Source organism: Xenopus laevis, chromosome 1S (assembly GCF_017654675.1).
Source record: "Xenopus laevis strain J_2021 chromosome 1S, Xenopus_laevis_v10.1, whole genome shotgun sequence".
Taxonomy (NCBI): domain Eukaryota; kingdom Metazoa; phylum Chordata; class Amphibia; order Anura; family Pipidae; genus Xenopus; species Xenopus laevis.
In genome coordinates, this window is record NC_054372.1 from 49804425 (window position 1) to 49822861 (window position 18437).

Genomic DNA, 18437 nt, shown 5'->3' on the forward strand with positions numbered 1-18437 from the left:
AGCTGGGTTGTTGATTAGTGGCAGGAGGGGTAAAGGGAATTGAGTAAGTTTATATCGTAGGCTGCATTTATCCCACACTGAGAGAGTATGTGTAAGGAGTGGGTGGTCTGTATACCTGATATGTCTATACCTATTATCAAGCCATGGTAGATGTAATAAGTAACTGAATGTAGCTTGTTGTTCGATGTCTACCCATAGCTTAGAATCTGCGTAATGTGACCAATCAATGATACGTCTTAACACAGATGATGAGTTATATAATCTACAGTCAGGGAGCCCTACTCCTCCTTGTTTTTTGTCTTTTGTCATAGTCTTATAACTAAGCCTAAGTTTTTTGCCTTGCCAAGTAAATTTTATTTTAGCAGCTTGCAAGGAATCTAGTATGGGTTCAGGTACGTGTAGGGGTAGGGTCTGAAAGATATATAGTATATTGGGAATACTAGATTTGCCGTAGGAGCAGTCTAGTCATGGATCTAGTGGCATATTAAAATCCCCTCCCACCACTAAGGTGCCTTCAGTGAAGAGTTTTAAAATATCCATTATTTGAGTGAGTTCTTGTGCTTTGTCAGTATTAGGGAGGTATATATTAGTAAAGGTGTAAGTTCAGCCCAAATAGTGGCCTTTTAAAAAGAGAAAGTGTCTCTGTTACTGTGAAGCCAAAATTATGGGAGAAAATGATTGCTACCCCTCGAACTCCGGAGGGCTGAGGTTTACTCATAAAGAGTTCTGGAAAGTATTTGTTATTCCATTTGGGCACCACTCTTTCCTTGAAGTGGGTTTCTTGGATAAAGATTACATAGACTTTTTGTTTTTGGAGGTCAGCTCAGAGCAAAATCCTTTTCTGAGGGGAGTTGAGACTGTTGGCATTAATGCTAATAACCTTAAATGTTTTTAAAAGTTTTTCTTTTGGGGAAGGGTCAGTAGGAAGGGAAAGGAAAGGTATGAAAAGGAATGGAATGAGATTTTGGGAGAGAGCTTGTATAGTACATGGAGTTTAGGATAACAAGCACAACCCCAGTAGGTATTAATCAGACATAGAGGCGAGGGCTCGAGCTGTGGGTCTAGGGTTTTTTTGGTTGATTTTGTTGTTGTTTTTTTGAGCCTGCGGGGGCTCCCGCTCTCCAGGGCCCCGGCTCTCTTTTTGAGTTGGCTAATAGGGGGGTGTGATTACGCAGAAGACTACATTCGTGTAATAATAGCAAGGAAAAAATATAGTCAGAAATAAAGTTTTATTTAAATCAAATTGGGAGCAGAAGCAATAAATACTATTAGTAAGCATGTCGGAGACCTCTAGTGACCAAACAGAGGTAAAACCACAATCTCAAAAATTTCTCCAACACATGCTATTAAAGTAAAAAAATATAAATTTTATTCACATCAGTAGTTAAAAAACATGTATAGTATTCCCTCTAACGCCTAACGCGTTTCATGCTTACCCAGCAATTAGTCTTAGTTGGCTAATAGGGGGGTGTGATTACGCAGAAGACTACATTCGTGTAATTATAGCAAGGAAAAAATATAGTCAGAAATAAAGTTTAACCTGTAAACTCGAAATGCTGTTACTTGGAGATATACTATAACATCAGAACAGGTTAACATTATTACTGCTTTAAATATCATGAGGTGACTGAGGCTAGTAAAAGACTGAGATAAACCATATACTGTATTATGCCATATAATAGCCAAGTATTATATAGTAACCTTGTGCATTTTGGTCATTGTCATGTCCTACTGAGGTTACTATAGTGCTTTCTACTTTTTAGAACTATCTAATAGCATATATTGTGTAATGTGGGCACAAGGGTGGGAGAGGGGAAGAGAATAAAAAAAAAAAAAAAAATGGGGAGGGGAAAACAATTTTAAAGAGAATGTGGGGCAGTTAGGACTGCAGTTAAAATATAAGCCATAAGGTATAGATTCACGAAAAGGCATGACCAGTGTAAGTGACTTGGGTGTGATGGGATATTCATCACACCTTAAGTAATAGAATATATAAATCTAAGGTCATGCCTATTGTGTTTCCAGTTATAAATTGCCCACAGTCAGTAGAAAATGGTCAATCTTATAGTAGTCCTCAGCCAAAGTGATTAGCCTGTATCGGTGGGATTTGGGCTATGATAATCCCAAGCATAGCATTGTCTACAAGAGAACTAGGAATAAACATATATAAGCAGGAAAGTTAACTTTTTATATAGGTATCTTTAAAAATAATTATATATATATATATATATATATATATATATATATATATATATATATATATATATTTTTTTTTTCAATTAACTGAAAAATAAAATATATAATAACCTGGGTAAGTCATTTCTGTCTTATAACCTTTCGCATAGTGGTATGGTAGGTTTAAGAGGTAAATATAAGCAATAAGGTACAATTAGGGAAAAACTGGAGAAAGCATATTTTGGCATGCAGTCACATCACTTCTATCTTATAACATTTTCCATTGTGGTATGTGCAAGAAGTGTCATGCAGGCATTTTCCAAAACCATATAGGAGCGGGGGATCTGCCACTTTACAGTATATAGCATGTCTGGCTCTGAGCTTGTTATGGTTATGGCCCGGCTTGTTGGTTTGGTGTGGCGTTAGTGAGAGGTTGATCCGGGTACACATATCCACTCCATTCTTGGATGTCAATAGGTGGAAGGCCCAGGTATCGGGAGAAATAGATTGCGTCGGACAGATTTCTGAGTAAGTCTTTCCCCCTTTGTGTGCCAGTAGTGCAAATGGCACTTGTATGAGTTATCTCTATCCCTTAGGAGCTTTACCAAATTGCGCAGCATTCGTCTTTGGAGTACTGTAGTGAAGGCCAGATCTTGGTAGATCTCTATTGTGTCACCCTCCAGTTGTATCGCTTTGATTTCTCTGGCCTTACGGAGTATTTTTTCTTTAGCTGTGAAATTATGGAGGGCACATAGTATATCCCCTGGTTTATTAGGTCGGCCCCCAGACACCAGATGTAGATGGTTAATTTGTAGGTCGGCTCCGCATTCTTGATCTAGCAGCTGGTTGAAGAGATCTGTCAGTATTTGTCGCAATTCTGTGTTAGCCACCTCTTCTGCTACGCCGTGAATGCGGAGGTTACATCTGCGTTTTCTATTTTCTGCATCTTCCAGCAAGCAACGTAGATTGAATACATGGTGGGCCTGTGTAGTGAGTTTTTCTGAGTTATCTTCAACTGTCTGTTCAAGATTCAGATGTTGGTCTTCGAGGTCCTGAATCTTAGTATGGAGCAATTGCATCTCTGTTTTGAGAATTTGGGTCTCCTGCTGTTGGCTGTGTTTGATGTCGACTAGCAATTTTGCTAGGTTGTCTTTTTGTGGGAGAGCTGAAATCAGGCTCAGTATATCAGTATGAGTTGCTAAAAGGCATTACTTCTGGTGTATTTGGAGGTGGCTCTGTGTCGGATGCCTCGTTGTCTGCCATCTTGGAGCTCTCATTCATGTTTGGTGACGGAGGGTTTTTAGTGAGGAAATAACCGATTTCTTTATCTTTTTTTTGTGAAACGGTCTTCTGCGATGAAGTAGTAGGTGGTTTCTTCTGAGATTTCCCCATTATGCTGTTAAATTAAGGTATTATCTGGTCAAAGTAGCATTAGAGAGCGGAAGCCCAGCAGAAATGCATCTTTCCTAGCCAACTATCAGGCCACACCCCCACATTTCACTAATTTCACTAATGTTCATTACAACATTGACAAGTATTTCTACTTTGATGGAAACTGGAAACTATTTCACATATTTACCATTTACGATCTTAGTGGTATATGACTTTGTCTAAAGGATTGGAATTTGGTTTGATGAATTGTATATGGTGTTATCTTAGACTTTTACATTTAGAACCAAACTTTTTATTAACCATTGATCCACCCTTCAAGACAGCATGTAGGTGTCTTAGACTAAGTGACCCTCAGCCTGGGCTTCTAGGAGTATACTGGAAAGTGTATAGGCATTCTTCCCAAGTCTGACCTTAACTATCCTTCAGGCTGCCCCTTCCCCAGCCACTGATCATAGACCCCTAGAGGGCCAGCCCCACACTTTGGGAACCACTGATCTACAGTATCTATTTATAGATCTATTTATTGCGACATAAATCATTATTTATGCACTACTTATAAATAAAGTTTAGTGTGAATTATCCTTGATTATAAACTAGATATAGCACATCAGAAAAGCTTCTAGGCAAATAAAAATAAAGAAAGGGCAATAAAATAACATATCTCCAATAGATAGAGAGAAATACGCTGTTAGAGCAGTGTAAGGGAAGTCAGTGTGACTTCTTTGCAACTAGCCTTGACCCCTTTATTTTTCCTCCATTACAAATTGCCATACTTTTAGGAGATGATTTTTTATTGGTGTGGGTTTTCCTGAGCCCTAGGGGGCAATTTTTTTACTACAAATAATTAAAATATGTGCTGTCTCAGTTAAATGACCTTATAGAATTGTCCCCATTTTAATTGTGTTTCTAATTATTTATTGTTCAAGATACTATAGTCGTGTAAAGGCAGGGGTCCCAACCTTTTTTTACCCATGAGCCACATTCAAATGTAAAAAGAGTTGGGGAGCAACACAAGCATGAAAAAAGTCCCTGGAGTGCCAAATAAGGGCTGTGATTGGCTATTGGTGGCCCCTATGTGGACTGGCAGTCTACATGAGATTGTGTTTGTCAGTACACCTGGTTTTTATGCAACCAAAACTTGCCTGCAAGCCTGGAATTAAAAAATAAGCACCTGCTTTGAGGACACTGAGAGCAATACCCAAGGGGTTAGGGAGCAACATGTTGCTCACGAGCTACTGGTTGGGGATCACTGTGTAAAGGAATGCATATAAGGGGTATTGTACTGAGCAGATGTGGAATTTGAATGCTATAATTGTTTTGCATGGTTAGTCTTGCAGAGTAAAGTATAGATGCTCTTATGTCTAAGAGATATTTTATCCTACTGTTATTCCAGATGAATTGGCTAATGTGGTCCTGTTTAGAGCATGTAGAAGGTAGTTCATTTCACGTTGACAGGAAGCCACCATTCACATTAATGGATCCATACCAGGAAAATATGGTTGTCTTTCCCAAATAACCTACAGATAATGGCCATAATAGATGAAATGCATTAGTAAACACGTTGCACTGCTGTACGAGTTATATATCACACATAGGATTAAAATGTAAATTTCATTTATTCAAACTTTGACATGTCTACAAATGACAGACAGAAACAAATTCCCAATATTTTAACTAGGAAGGATTAGGATCTTTGAAGGAATGCTGATGGTTTGGTTAGCTTTGAAAGGTGCAACAGTGGGGGAGACTTGAGGTTTCACAACAACTAGTGGCTAAGGGGGTTTGTGAGTTTGAGAAAGAGGCATCAACAATTTTGGATGCAATTATATATGACTTAAATGTAATCTATATGCATTAGTTGAATGCATAAGGCAAAGAGAAAAGCAACTAAAAAATCAAATGTGAGTATGAGCAGTTTTGCTGAGTAGAGGCCACTGTGAACTTCACAGAGAGAAATACTGTGGTCAGGCTTCAGTACATAAATATCATAAACATAAATGATTCATTCAATAAATTGGGATGAGCATAATTGTGCAAATGGAAGGTGTTTGTTTCAGTTGTATATGACTGTTTATATTTGTGCAACTGCAGTTGTAAATGTGGTCATAAATAAGCTACACGTATAAAGTATTTCATTTGTACGCGAGTCCTATACTTCACACATACTATTTAGCAGGCATAAAATACAAGGCTGCCTTTTTGCATTGTGCCAGCAATAAATGTTTGTGCCAACTAATTTGTCTGCAAATATATGAACCCATATAAATGCTATTTAATTTTAGAGAAAGAATGACAAGTGACTAAAAGTACTTATGTTTAAAATAATTTTTCAGCATCTTCTATGCAAAGGCAGAGAAATATTTATGGTTGCCATTTTGTTATAATCTGATTGTGTGAAATTGAAACGTCAATGACAGAGGTTTACTTGGAGAATTTCATGTGCCCTGCATTTATAGACATACTGTCAACAAATAATCCCCCCATTCATAATATATAAAACATTTACATTTTACTGAAGCTGCAAGGGTAATGGAACATGGTGGGACTCCCAGCTCAGACTTCCGTAATCTCATTGTATGAAGCTGCAAGTAAATAGCAAAGAGTCTTATAAAAGGTATAGAATGGTATTCTAACTCAGAGGACTAGTGGCAATATGGTTGGAACTGCCCAGCCATTTACTTGAATGGTAATCACACTGGTCCTACAGGATATACAATGGTGATTTCTCCCCACATATAAAAGGATTATATTTATGTAACGTAAAAGTCTGTATTTAATCATCAATATTAGATTTTATAGCTAGTGCTTCAATATTCTATATTTGGAAAGTGTAAAAACAGGAAATGTTATAAAGTTAGCTCTCTAGTTGGTATAAAGAAATGTAAAACACTGTTTAACACACTTCACTGTTTGAGATTGGAAGATATAATACATACACCACTGACTGTTCAAGGCTGAAAAAGAATGAACATATAATAGCAAAACAAAAGACATATATTGACAAGGGGTTGCCATTTATTCAAGTTATCAAATACAGTATATGTTCTCTATCACTCTTCTCAGCCTGGTCAGAATATGATACCATTATTTATTGCTGTTGACTTTTGGTGTTATACATGACTGTGCCTTATGACCAAATGGAATCTGTTATGTCTGTGAAAAAGGAGCCACAATCATATTTTTCTGAAGAAAAGAGTGAAGCCAATGTCATTCATTTCCCATGCATTGCATATGTTTCATTAGATGTATGTGACTGAGGACTGAGATGATAACAGCATGAATAGATCTGTTTCTCCATGCTTGAATAAAAATGGAAATTGCATTAAAATACTTTATAAATGTTGGACTCTGACTGGGTGCAGAGGTTATTGATCAAAGTCTCCGAAACTGCAAAATTTGTCAGAAAAAAAATACTGCTTCAATTCTGATAGATAAGTGGCAAAAAATAAATCTCTATAAAAAAGCAACACAATGGGGCAGGGCAAATTGTCACCAGCAAATGCTTTGCACACTTCTCTCCACTTCACCAGGCGAAAATTCGTTGCCAATACGCTAATTCACTAAAATGCGAAGTTACGTCTTGGGTGCCGAATGCTGGCGAATTTTCACTATTGTTACTTTGGCAGTGCGAGCATTTCAAAGCAAATGATGCTAGCGATCGCTTCTGCCTGGTGAAACTTTGTTAGTCCTCTTACGCTTATGTCAATTTGAATCGGTCAAGTAAATTTTTTAGAGATGTTGGTGCAAATGCTTGAAGTGGCCACTTTTTATTACAAATGACAAAGGAACCCGAATAAAGACAAAAGAGATCCTATAATGCCCTACACATAAGCCCACCTTAAAATGAATGTTCTATGTCCCTCAAATGTCTGGGGAAAAATGTTAACCCAAAAAAAATAGTTAAGAATTTTGCAGGCAATCCCACTTAAAAAAAGGAAAAGTTGCCACCGTTTTTACAACTTTAATGCATTTCTGACAGACAGGATATGATGTCACTGACATAAGATTGAGGAAGATGGAGCTTTGTTTTATCAGTTCGCCTGGTCTAAGGTGGTAAAGTCAACTCTGGCGAAAGAGGTAATGTTTAGTAAAATTCGCACTTTACTGAATTAGCAGAGTAACAACCGCTTGCCAGATCGAAAAGTCGCCTGGCAATAGAGTACGAATAAACGATATCGACAGTCCCGTTCGCTAGCGAATTGGCACCTACACCTGTTAGTAAATTGGCGATGGGATTTCTGGCGAAATGTTGCTTGTGTTAGCCACTTCTGCCCCAAAGTCTTCTTTCATGAACACCCCAATTAACTGCTCCTATTTAGTTCTATAGGCTGAGTAATGTTATCTAAAACAGCCTTTATGTGTATTAATAGAACGATAAGCATGCAGCATTAAGAAACCGCTTTGCAGAGAAAGGCTTGGACTCTTTGGTGGCAAAGAAGTTAAACCTCCCTTGGTTTGACAATTTAATAGGTGTCTTTCTGAGTACACAGCACTGTACATAAACTGATACTGACAAGAAAATAATCAATAAGATAGACAGTGAATCTCAGCTATCAAGCTTTAATTGGCCCTGTGTGCTGCACAGTACATTCTCACATAAAAATCCAATTTTCACATCCAGACAGATTTATTTTCCAAAGCTCACTGAAAGTATTACAACCCTTCAAAACAACAACAACTTTAGCAGTTTTTTTTTTACTCCTTAAAAACAAGCCTGCTAAGTGTTGGAATGCCTGTATGTGAAATGAAGCACCTTTCCTGAGTATGCAATGATATGGTAACAATGGGAACAGGGCTTGACCAAACATAACATGCAAACACTGACCAATAAAAGGTTCTCTCACCGGAGTCACCGGCATGTCATTGGGTAGTGCCACCACTGAGCTGACATACACACCAGTTCTGTGGAATGCCTCCGCTATTTGTCAAAGGGTGAAAGTATGTATTTAACATTGGCTTGCTCCAGTAATGACACTTAGCAGTGGAACCATGCATAATGCACTTGTTCAGGGTTTATTTAATAAAGTCTTGCTTGAGTAAGGGTGATATTGCCCCCTATGCCATCACCCATAATCAAGTAAGAATGTGTTAATAAACTCTCAAGTGCCCCAAAATACATTGGGGCTACCAGGTATCACTGTAGGTAATTAAGGTATGAATGGTGCAATTAATTTTACATTTCTTGTAAAAAGCAATTATGTGATTCTGACTCACAGCAATTCCCATTTTCGGGAGCTTTATTGTGTGCAGAAAAGCGATTTTCCCACAGACAATTGTTGCATACACCATTGCCATAATAGGGCTCAGTAACAGAACTTTGCATGATGTCTTTACCATACCAAAATGTGTCTCAGTTTCAAAAGCTGACATGATGCCCACCCACTTAAAGGAGAATTCAGCCTTTGACTAAAAAAAACCCTACCCCCCTACCCTAAGTAAATCCCCCTCCCTCCTCCCACCCTAGCCTAGATGCCCCCCCCAGGGAAATACCCCTAACTTTTTACTTACTCCTCAGTGTAGATTCAGGGATCATAGTTCACAGCATCCATCTTCCGGGTCTTCTTCCGGCTCTTTGGCAATTTCCGTCCATTTCGGCACATGCGCAGTTGTTGTAACCCGGGAAATTGCTCAAACTGCGCATGCACCGCTTCGCCGGTTTCAGTCTCAGATTACCGAAGACCTGGAAGATGGCTGCTGTGAACTGCGATCCCTGGATCTGCATGGAGGGGTAAGTAAAAAGTTAGGGGCATTTCCCCAAGGAGGGCAGCTAGGCTGGGGGGAGGAGGAGGAAGGGGGGTCTACGTAGGGTACGGGGGTAGGTTTTTTTTTAGTTAACGGAATTCTTCTTTAACCCTATCTCATACAGAGCATATGCCCTTGAAAAAGGTCACAGTGAGGCTCAGAATATTTTTCGTACGATATGTTATTTAAGCTTTTTTGATAGCAATAGAGCACAAGCTCTGGTTTCAGGTAGCATCTGCCTCATGAAGTAGATATTTATGTGTGTGTATTTAGCTTAATATAGTCACTGAATAATGTGGACTGTTTGTCTTCTCAATACTCCATATCTGACACCACATCTGCTCTGTCATAAAAAAAAGTTCTAATTTTAACCCCCTAATGCCCTCATTTTCATGTTTAGCGGCCCTAAATGACTCCCATGGAAATTTTCACAGGTTACAAGAGGCCTTAATCGTAGATTAATGAAATATTTTATGGCTAGTTATTCCAAATCCAGCAACATCTAAAATGTGAAGAACCCCTACTTTCCTCCACATTCATCAACCTCAGCAAACCAGAATGTCTTGCAGATGAGAATCTATTTCGGTCCATGCTAGAGAACACATTTTATTGATCAATAAAGAACATTACAGAAAATGCTTGTAACTTGCCATATGGATTAATATAAGACAAACAAAATAAATTATTTTCTATAGTCAAGATATTTTCCCTCACTCATTTTTATTATATTGTAGCAGCACACCTTGTTTAGTTATTGTGCCGGGTAGGCTTGAAAATCTTTATAAGGGTTACTGCATATTCTGACCTGAGCTGAGGTGAGTCCTTGTTAGTGCAAGCCCAGAATTGTGTTTTCACTGGCTGACATAATGAATGTCAGCCTGCTGAGAGAGCACAGGGAAAAAAACTGCAGATGAACCAAAGAAACCCGGTATCTTTTTCTAAAGTGTAGCTTTCAGCATTAAGAAAGTGCTGGGAATAGATGGTGTAGAGTTTCTGAGGGAAGCGGGTCTCCATAAATTAACAGTTCAGGACCGTGAACTGTTGGATGCTCCTATAACAGAGGGTGAAATATCACATGCTATTTCACACTTGAAAAACGGGAAGACACCTGGTCCGGACAGTTTCTCAGCGGAATTCTATAAACTTCTATTGCCAGACATTACTCCCATTTTATCTAAGCTATATAATGACACCTTGCAAGGCACTCCCCTTTGGCATGAAGCCAATGTGGCTAGAATAATATTGCTCCCCAAAGAAGGCAGAGATCTAACTGACCCCTCCTCCTATAGACCGATATCACTGCTCAACCAAGACCTTAAAATATTGACCAAGATAATGGCGGATAGATTACAGCAGATATTACCTTCCATACTTACCGAACATCAAGTTGGGTTCCTCAGACATCGTCATTCAGTCCAGGCACTTAGAAAAATACTGACAGTGATTTACCATAGCAACCTGGAAAAGAGACAACACGGAATGTTAATAAACCTAGACGCGGATAAGGCTTTTGACAGGATATCACATGCACACTTGCGTCGCTTACTTAAATTTCAACATTTCGGCCTTCAAACCTTTAATTTATATAAAACATTGTACTCCTCACCTACCACATTCCTAACAGTCAACAACACTAACTCTGACAGATTTGTCATTGGCAGGGGCACCCGTCAGGGTTGCCCGCTCTCACCCCTTTTCTTTAACATTGCCATTGACCCATTATTACGACATATCTTGAACGACCAACGATTACAGGGCATACGAATTGGACAAATGAATCTTAAAGTCACAGCTTTTGCTGATGACGTTCTGCTCTTTATCAATCGCCCAAAGACAGAAATTCCTATTCTTTTGGAAATTATACAGAGATTTGGTGCTATTGCAGGCTTTAAAATCAATCTAGCCAAATCGGCAGCTCTTCAACTACACCATACAAAGAATACGGATTGGCCGTCACACTTCCCTTTCAAGAAAACAAAACAAAGCATTAAATATCTGGGAATTAGACTTCCCTCTCACTACAAAGATATTTACTCCTTAAACATACGGAAGATAATTGACGATATACAACAGGACACTTTACAATGGAAGCATGTTAATCTATCTTTCCTGGGCAGGATACACTTTATCAAAATGATCTTATTCCCTAAACTCCTATACCCATTACAGATGCTGCCTTATTGTATCAAACCCACTGATCTGAAACGACTACATCAAATTTTCCGATCCTTCATATGGAACAAAAAACGCCCACGTATCAGTCTTTTCAAATTACAGCAACCCAAACATCTGGGGGGTCTTAATTTCCCTGACATTAAAGCCTATAATGAAGCAGCCCTTCTTCGTTACGCGGGAGACTGGATACTCAATAGAGATCTCTACACAACACTCTCCCTGGATCAATATCGGTTGGATAATTGCTCCCTCAACCACTGGCTACACACACCTTTTCAGAACGTTCCACTTCGACTCAGAGATAACCCACTATTTCTCGACACTTACAAAGCCTGGCACTCAGTTAGGAAACGCCATAATATCTCACCATATATTTCCCCTTACTTGTCATGGATAGACAATGCCAATTTTTTATCAGGCATACGTAATCCGATTCTTTACCAATGGAGTGTAAAAGGCTTACATAACATCCATGACCTACTCAATAACACCTATTCTTTACTTTCTTTAAATAAACTAACGGAAAAATTTCCATTCACGCACACACATATATACTTACGTTTACAGATCATCCACTTCGCAAATACAACATTACGACTTCTGACGCACAACGACAAAACTAACGCTTTCAACCACCTTTGGAAAAATAGAACTAGGAACCTCACTACCTCGCACATTTACCAAACTATTAGATCACTGATTGATATAGATAACGAAGTTAAACCCAACTTTAACTGGATTGCGGACATGCCTAACACCACGGAATCAGACATTTTGAAACAACACAACAAAATTATGACGCAACTTCCGGCAAGCAGATACCAAGAAATGTCGTTGCAAATTCTACATAACTCGTACCTTACCCCAGCTAGACGATTTAAAATGGGTACTCTCTCCTCTGACAACTGTTTACGATGCCATTCCCCTGGAGCGAATTTATTATATACTATGTGGTCATGTTCCTTGATACAACCTTTTTGGGAAGACGTCCTCACATATGGTGCACGGATGATAGGGAAACCTCTCCAACCGCACATTGAATGGGCTTTGTTTAGCAACACCACACCATTTAATCACCTTACCAAACCTGACAGACACTTATTGGGTAGACTGGCTGCGGGGGCCAGGAAAACTATTCTACAACACTGGTTAGGCACCACTTCCCCCCAATATCGTTGGTAAAACAGAAACTACACCACACTTTTCACATGGACTGGCTGGAAACCGTGACCAAGAAAGAACATAACACCCAAAAATCTTTCACGATATGGTCAACCTACATCACACACCTCCTGCAACACATCAGATGTCTCACAATTTATACTTTCCGACACACGTCATGGTATGACATGGAATCCTTGACAAATCACCCCCTGATCGTGGAATCATCCCAATATCTTGCGACTCTGCAACACGATCAGTTACACCCAGATGCAGTGCCTCCCAGGAGTCATCAGATTAACAGATTATTGACCTCCTACCTGCAACCCCCCCCATAGGATCCACTCCTCATATCATGTCTTGTTCTTGAGCTGACTGTTTTGAAAATTGTTAAGCTGTTTACTTCGATTTCGTAATCACTATATTGTCTGCTTGACGAATATTTTCTTATTATTTCCTGTGATTTTACTATGTCATTGCAATAAAAACAAGTTAATAAAAAAACAATCTGAAAAAGAAAGTGCTGGGAAATGACAACAGAACAGTAATTGTCATTATCTCAGTACGTCAACATGAATGAGCGAGTGCAGCCATCAAGAGGGTAACATAACACATTTGCCGGTCACCTTTAAACAGAACATCTTAAAACACTCTCCCCTGATGTTTTTAATACCTACAGCCAAAGTCTGAACCAGAACTATATTCATATCTGTCACTTGCTTTCTGTCCCTCTGCTCTTTTGTTTTCTATCCCTTTCCTACATTCAGTGCCCTCTGTGGACTTGATTCAGTAAGAGAAAACATTTTTATGAGGTTTCTTGAGCAGGAAAATTTTGCCCTAAGATTCGTTTTTTTTTTACTTCTTCCTATTTAGCTGCTGGTGAAAAAGGCCACCTGTCTTTATATTTTTTATTCCCCGTAGGAGCTGATATACTTTCTCAAGTATTGCTGTATTGAATGAATAGGAAAAGGTTTGCTCCAGCATTGCTTAACATACACACTAATACAAATCTTAACACATTTTAAAATGTTGAAATCTTTTTTTTTATTTATTATATAATGCCAGGTAATCACCTTGGTTTGGGTGCAATGCTATGCAATGGTCCTTAGACATCTTGATTGTTCTCCATGATCACAAGTCATCTTTTAGTTCTTCTTCTAGTTTATGTCTTTATTTCATTAAAATGTTGTTAAATGTTCATAAGCATGCACTTTTACATTGTTAAAACAAATAGGCTGGAATAGAATTTGTGTGTCAGCTTACAGTGAGGGTAGACTGCAATTATTTTACAGTTTACAATTTAAAACTGAGAAATTGACACACTCCCTTTATCAAGGATAAAGGCCCCAATGTGGGCCGAAACGTTGGATACACAAGTGATATGAAAATAAAAGGAATTTGAACACTTGAAAATCTGGTGTGCTGGTCCATTTTGAAGGCTATATATATATATATATATATATATATATATACAGAATATATATAAATATATATGATGCACCTGCCCTTGGAGCTACTTTTCAATTGTTCTGTTGTCTCATTTTAAATTGAATAAACTAGACTTTGTATTGGGATCAGGGTTTGTATATGTGTGAGCAACAGGGGAGAGCAGAGGCCTCAGGCCAGCTCAAAGTGCAGTTTTCACCAATGCGTTTCTGAAAGCTTTACTTATGGACACAGTGTTATTAACATTAACTTAGCCTTAGGTTATAGTTTCCAATTTGGCTCTCAAAGAAGATAGTAAAAAATGAAAGACAAACACGATTTCTAAGTAATAATAAGTAATATGAGTTCAAATAATTCAGACCTATCTCTTACAGTTAAAAATGGGAGCGTACATGGCTATAATAGCCTCAATTTCTTCTTCAAAATCACAACATTTGTTCAATATAAACAAGCAAGAGTTATTAGCTTGTGGAATGCTACAAGGTAGAGAATTATGATTTTCTGCAAAGTTTTTTCGTTTGTGTTAATTTTTATGGTGGAAAATAGATTTAAAGGGGGTTCCGGTTTATAAAATGCCCATAACCAGACTGTTAGCCTGTTGCTAATATGCAGTGCTAGGAATTTATTAAAAGAAAAGCATATGTACACATGTACACAGTTGTACTGAATAAAAGATATGCCCAAAGAAAATTGATAGAGTAATGAAAAATATAACTGAAACTGGCATATACTTTGTAAACTGACAGCAGTAATTGAAAAGTATTGAAAAGAATAATGCTTTCAAAGAGAACACACCTGAAACTGTGAGATTTCCAGTAAAACGTGGGGTATTTTATTCTTTGTAAAGCATTACTATATTTTATGGACTTTATTAAAGGTATTTCTAGGAATGGCAACGGGTCAATTCTATGAATTCAAGTGATCTTAAATCTTCCAACCTTCATCCTCCTTGGAACCCAAACTACATGTTACTTTTCATCTGAACAAATGGAGATGAAACTGGATTTTTAAAACACCTAGCATGAGTCTCTGTATGGCATTATAATTTATGGTAAATATATTTCCATTTGCCTCTGTGCTTCAATCACAGAATATCACAGCTGGCACACTTCAGATCTCTAATGATTGTTTTTATGGGCTAGGACAGGATAAAAAGTTGCCGCCAGAGTCAGTAGAACACTGTGCAGATGCTATATAAATTTATTTCATTATGGTTCACAGTTGAAACATACCCTAAATAATACAAGTTACATTCTCATTAAATAAACTTCTCTCTGCCTCGGTGTCTCTAGACAAAGAAATGTATTGGTGAAATGGGAATTATCACGCTGGTTTCACATTAGGATGCTGTGCTCTGTCTTCCCTGTTTGGATTTCCAATGTGTTTGAAGTCAAACTGCCACACAGAATGGATAGTTCAGTCGCACAATAAGGGAACCTAACAATACAAAATTATTTTACTCAGACAGTGAAAGAATCATATTTGTTTTTTTGAAGGTTTGTGATAATAGCTGAGTATATAACTGTGCTAGGCTTTGGGTTTATAATGCACTCTCCCTGGGACTGCAGACTAGAAAGAAATATATCTCCCCTATCTGAAAAGTGTAAACTCAACACCCATGAAACAATAGACCTACTCTCTGCAAAAAACTCCAAGGTAAATTGGTTAAGTCTCTCCAGTAATCAGGATGGAGTGCATTGCACAGTTAGCACTTCAGGTCTGCAAAAAACACATTTCTATGAAGCAATGAACTTATTTCTTTCTCATGAAGATGAGTGAATCAATTTGTTAAAATTCAAGATACAAATGAGCACGGCTGATTTGAAAGCAGTGAACCGATTAGGAATAAATGAGATGATTCTGAGCTGATTTGCTATCTTAACCTGAATGGATTGCAAAGAAAATACTTGTGCATGTATTCATGTGCCATGAATAGTGATGGGCCAATCTGACCCATTTTGCTTTGTCGGAAATTGGAGAAACTGTGAAAATTCGCCAATATGCATTGAAGTCTATGGGTGATAACATTTTTTGTGACATGCGACAAATTTCACAACAAATGTTTTCACCCATTATGGTCTGTGAGCATCATTTTTTGTGGAGAAACGGATCATAGGATGGACAATCCCAGTTTATATGAATAACGGGATTATATGAATAATGAGACAGAAAGATACTTTGGCCCAGGTCCCTCCCGCAAAAGTTCAGACAGTGGGTTAAACCTAATTTAGAAGACTTTCTGAAGTGGCAGACATTATTCTTGATGAAGGGCAGTTGATGTCCTGAAACCTTTGATCGTGACCTGCGTGTCCAGAGTACTTAATAAATTTGGGAACCCCCCATTTTCGACCAAGGTATTGGCATTCTATTTTTTCTCAGTAATTACTACTGGCGGTGGGAGAGGCCAGCACCATATACCTTTTTCCCCATACTTGTGAATTTTTGCATAGACATTATTCTTACCCTTTTTTTACATTCAGTGTCAAGCTATTTATATATTTAATAGTTAGTTCATACTTTGGGCTCAGTTCAATGCAATGTGCTAAATGTGCAATAAAGAACTTTGTTTACTTGCAATAAAGAATGTGCTTATTGTAACTAATTGCAATATGGAATTTAGTGAATGCGAGAAATGTTCAATTTAGCTCTACTGCATTATTGTTGTTTATGTTTTGGACTCCCGTTTTGTAAAACATTTGTTATTGCTTTTTTCCCCCACAAATCAAGCCACAACATGCTAAATTCTACATCCGTCTACAATTGCATTAATACAACATATGTCAAGTTCATTAATTTTACATTTTTTCATGTGGAAAATAACTTCCAGTTACCCTCTAAAACTCCATGGTGTCTAAACTTTCTATCAACATCTTTTATTGGCTCAACACAATCAATCAAAGGTTATTACCACACCCATACATAGCAATGCTGTAAAAAGTTGTTGTTGTTCTTAAAAATTTGTGGGACTGCCTTTGCCCTCCATTCTGCAGCTGCATTCTAAACCATATCCTCTATATCATCTTATAGTGTACATCACACCAGTTGAAAATGAGCTTCACCAGCCTTCCACATAGATCTTCAGCTTGCTCATCACCTTCAATAACTTCAGGTAATTGTAAATCCCCCAAAACTGCAATATTATGTAAAATGCAGGCTGCTAAAATTATATTGCACACTTTACTAGGGGAATACTGCAGAACATCCCCTGAATGGTTCAAACAGTGGAAGCTGTAAGCCTAATGCACACTCAATAACTTGTCTGGCCCTTTGATGAGCTTCATTGTCAGCAGTCAGGGTTGACACCCATAACCAGCATCTCATGAAAAAGATTTGATATATGCTTAAATATAGATTAACCTTTATAAAATTTAACAAGTTACATTCTGTTGCAAATTGCATTTTACTTTTTGTTGTAGGGGTGAATCAACTGGAGTGAAGAGAATAAGCTTTAAAGTAAAACAGCTAGCTAAATACTAACAAAGGTTAGAGAGTCAGCTAATTTGCTCCTATTGACCACCTTTTGATTCAAGATTCATCTTTCATCCCTTTGCTCACAAACATCTCACAAACATTGTTTAAACAAAGGGACTGCACACTAAGAATGGGTTTTGATAAAGAATGATTTGTAATAGTTCATGTTAAGTAACAATTGTTTGGCACTCTTTAAACAGCATTAGTATGTAATAAGATGTTTAACATCATGACTAAATTATCCAAACATATTTAGTATAATATGGAAGTTGAAACAATACTTACCTACAAGCCAGCCACCACTCAATTGGCCAGATACAAAATTAGTAGCGTCACTAGATGGGGGCAGGCCCTTGCATATTGGACACAGTTGCAGTTATCACACAAAAGATACTCTATTGCATTGAATTGGATCAAGCCCTTTATTTCAGTTTTTGTAGAACTTTTTTCTGTTTGCTCCAAAACTGGCCCAGTTTTACCTGCTCCGAAGTATAATGACACTTGTATTTGTTAATATAATAAATGTAGTAGGGCAGTTTAAAAGGTATATTAAAGTACAAACAAGTGATATGTAATAAAAACTATACATGTACACTCCCAGCACTCACATTTAATTAAAATGTGATAAGTCTACTTTCCCTTTTCTATCCCATATAAGTGATATATGGTGTATGTAATATGCATTCAAATGAATTGCTTGATTTAGAACAAAATATGGGTTATTTGTTCAAAACACTTCTTCTACCTTCATAGTTTAGATTTATACTTATTTTTCATCAGGTTAACTCCAGGTTTTTTGTAGGCAAAAAGGGTAACAGTGGCTAGTACTAATGACTTGCAGCACTTAGGTTTAATTCCAGTCAGGGCTTTATCTG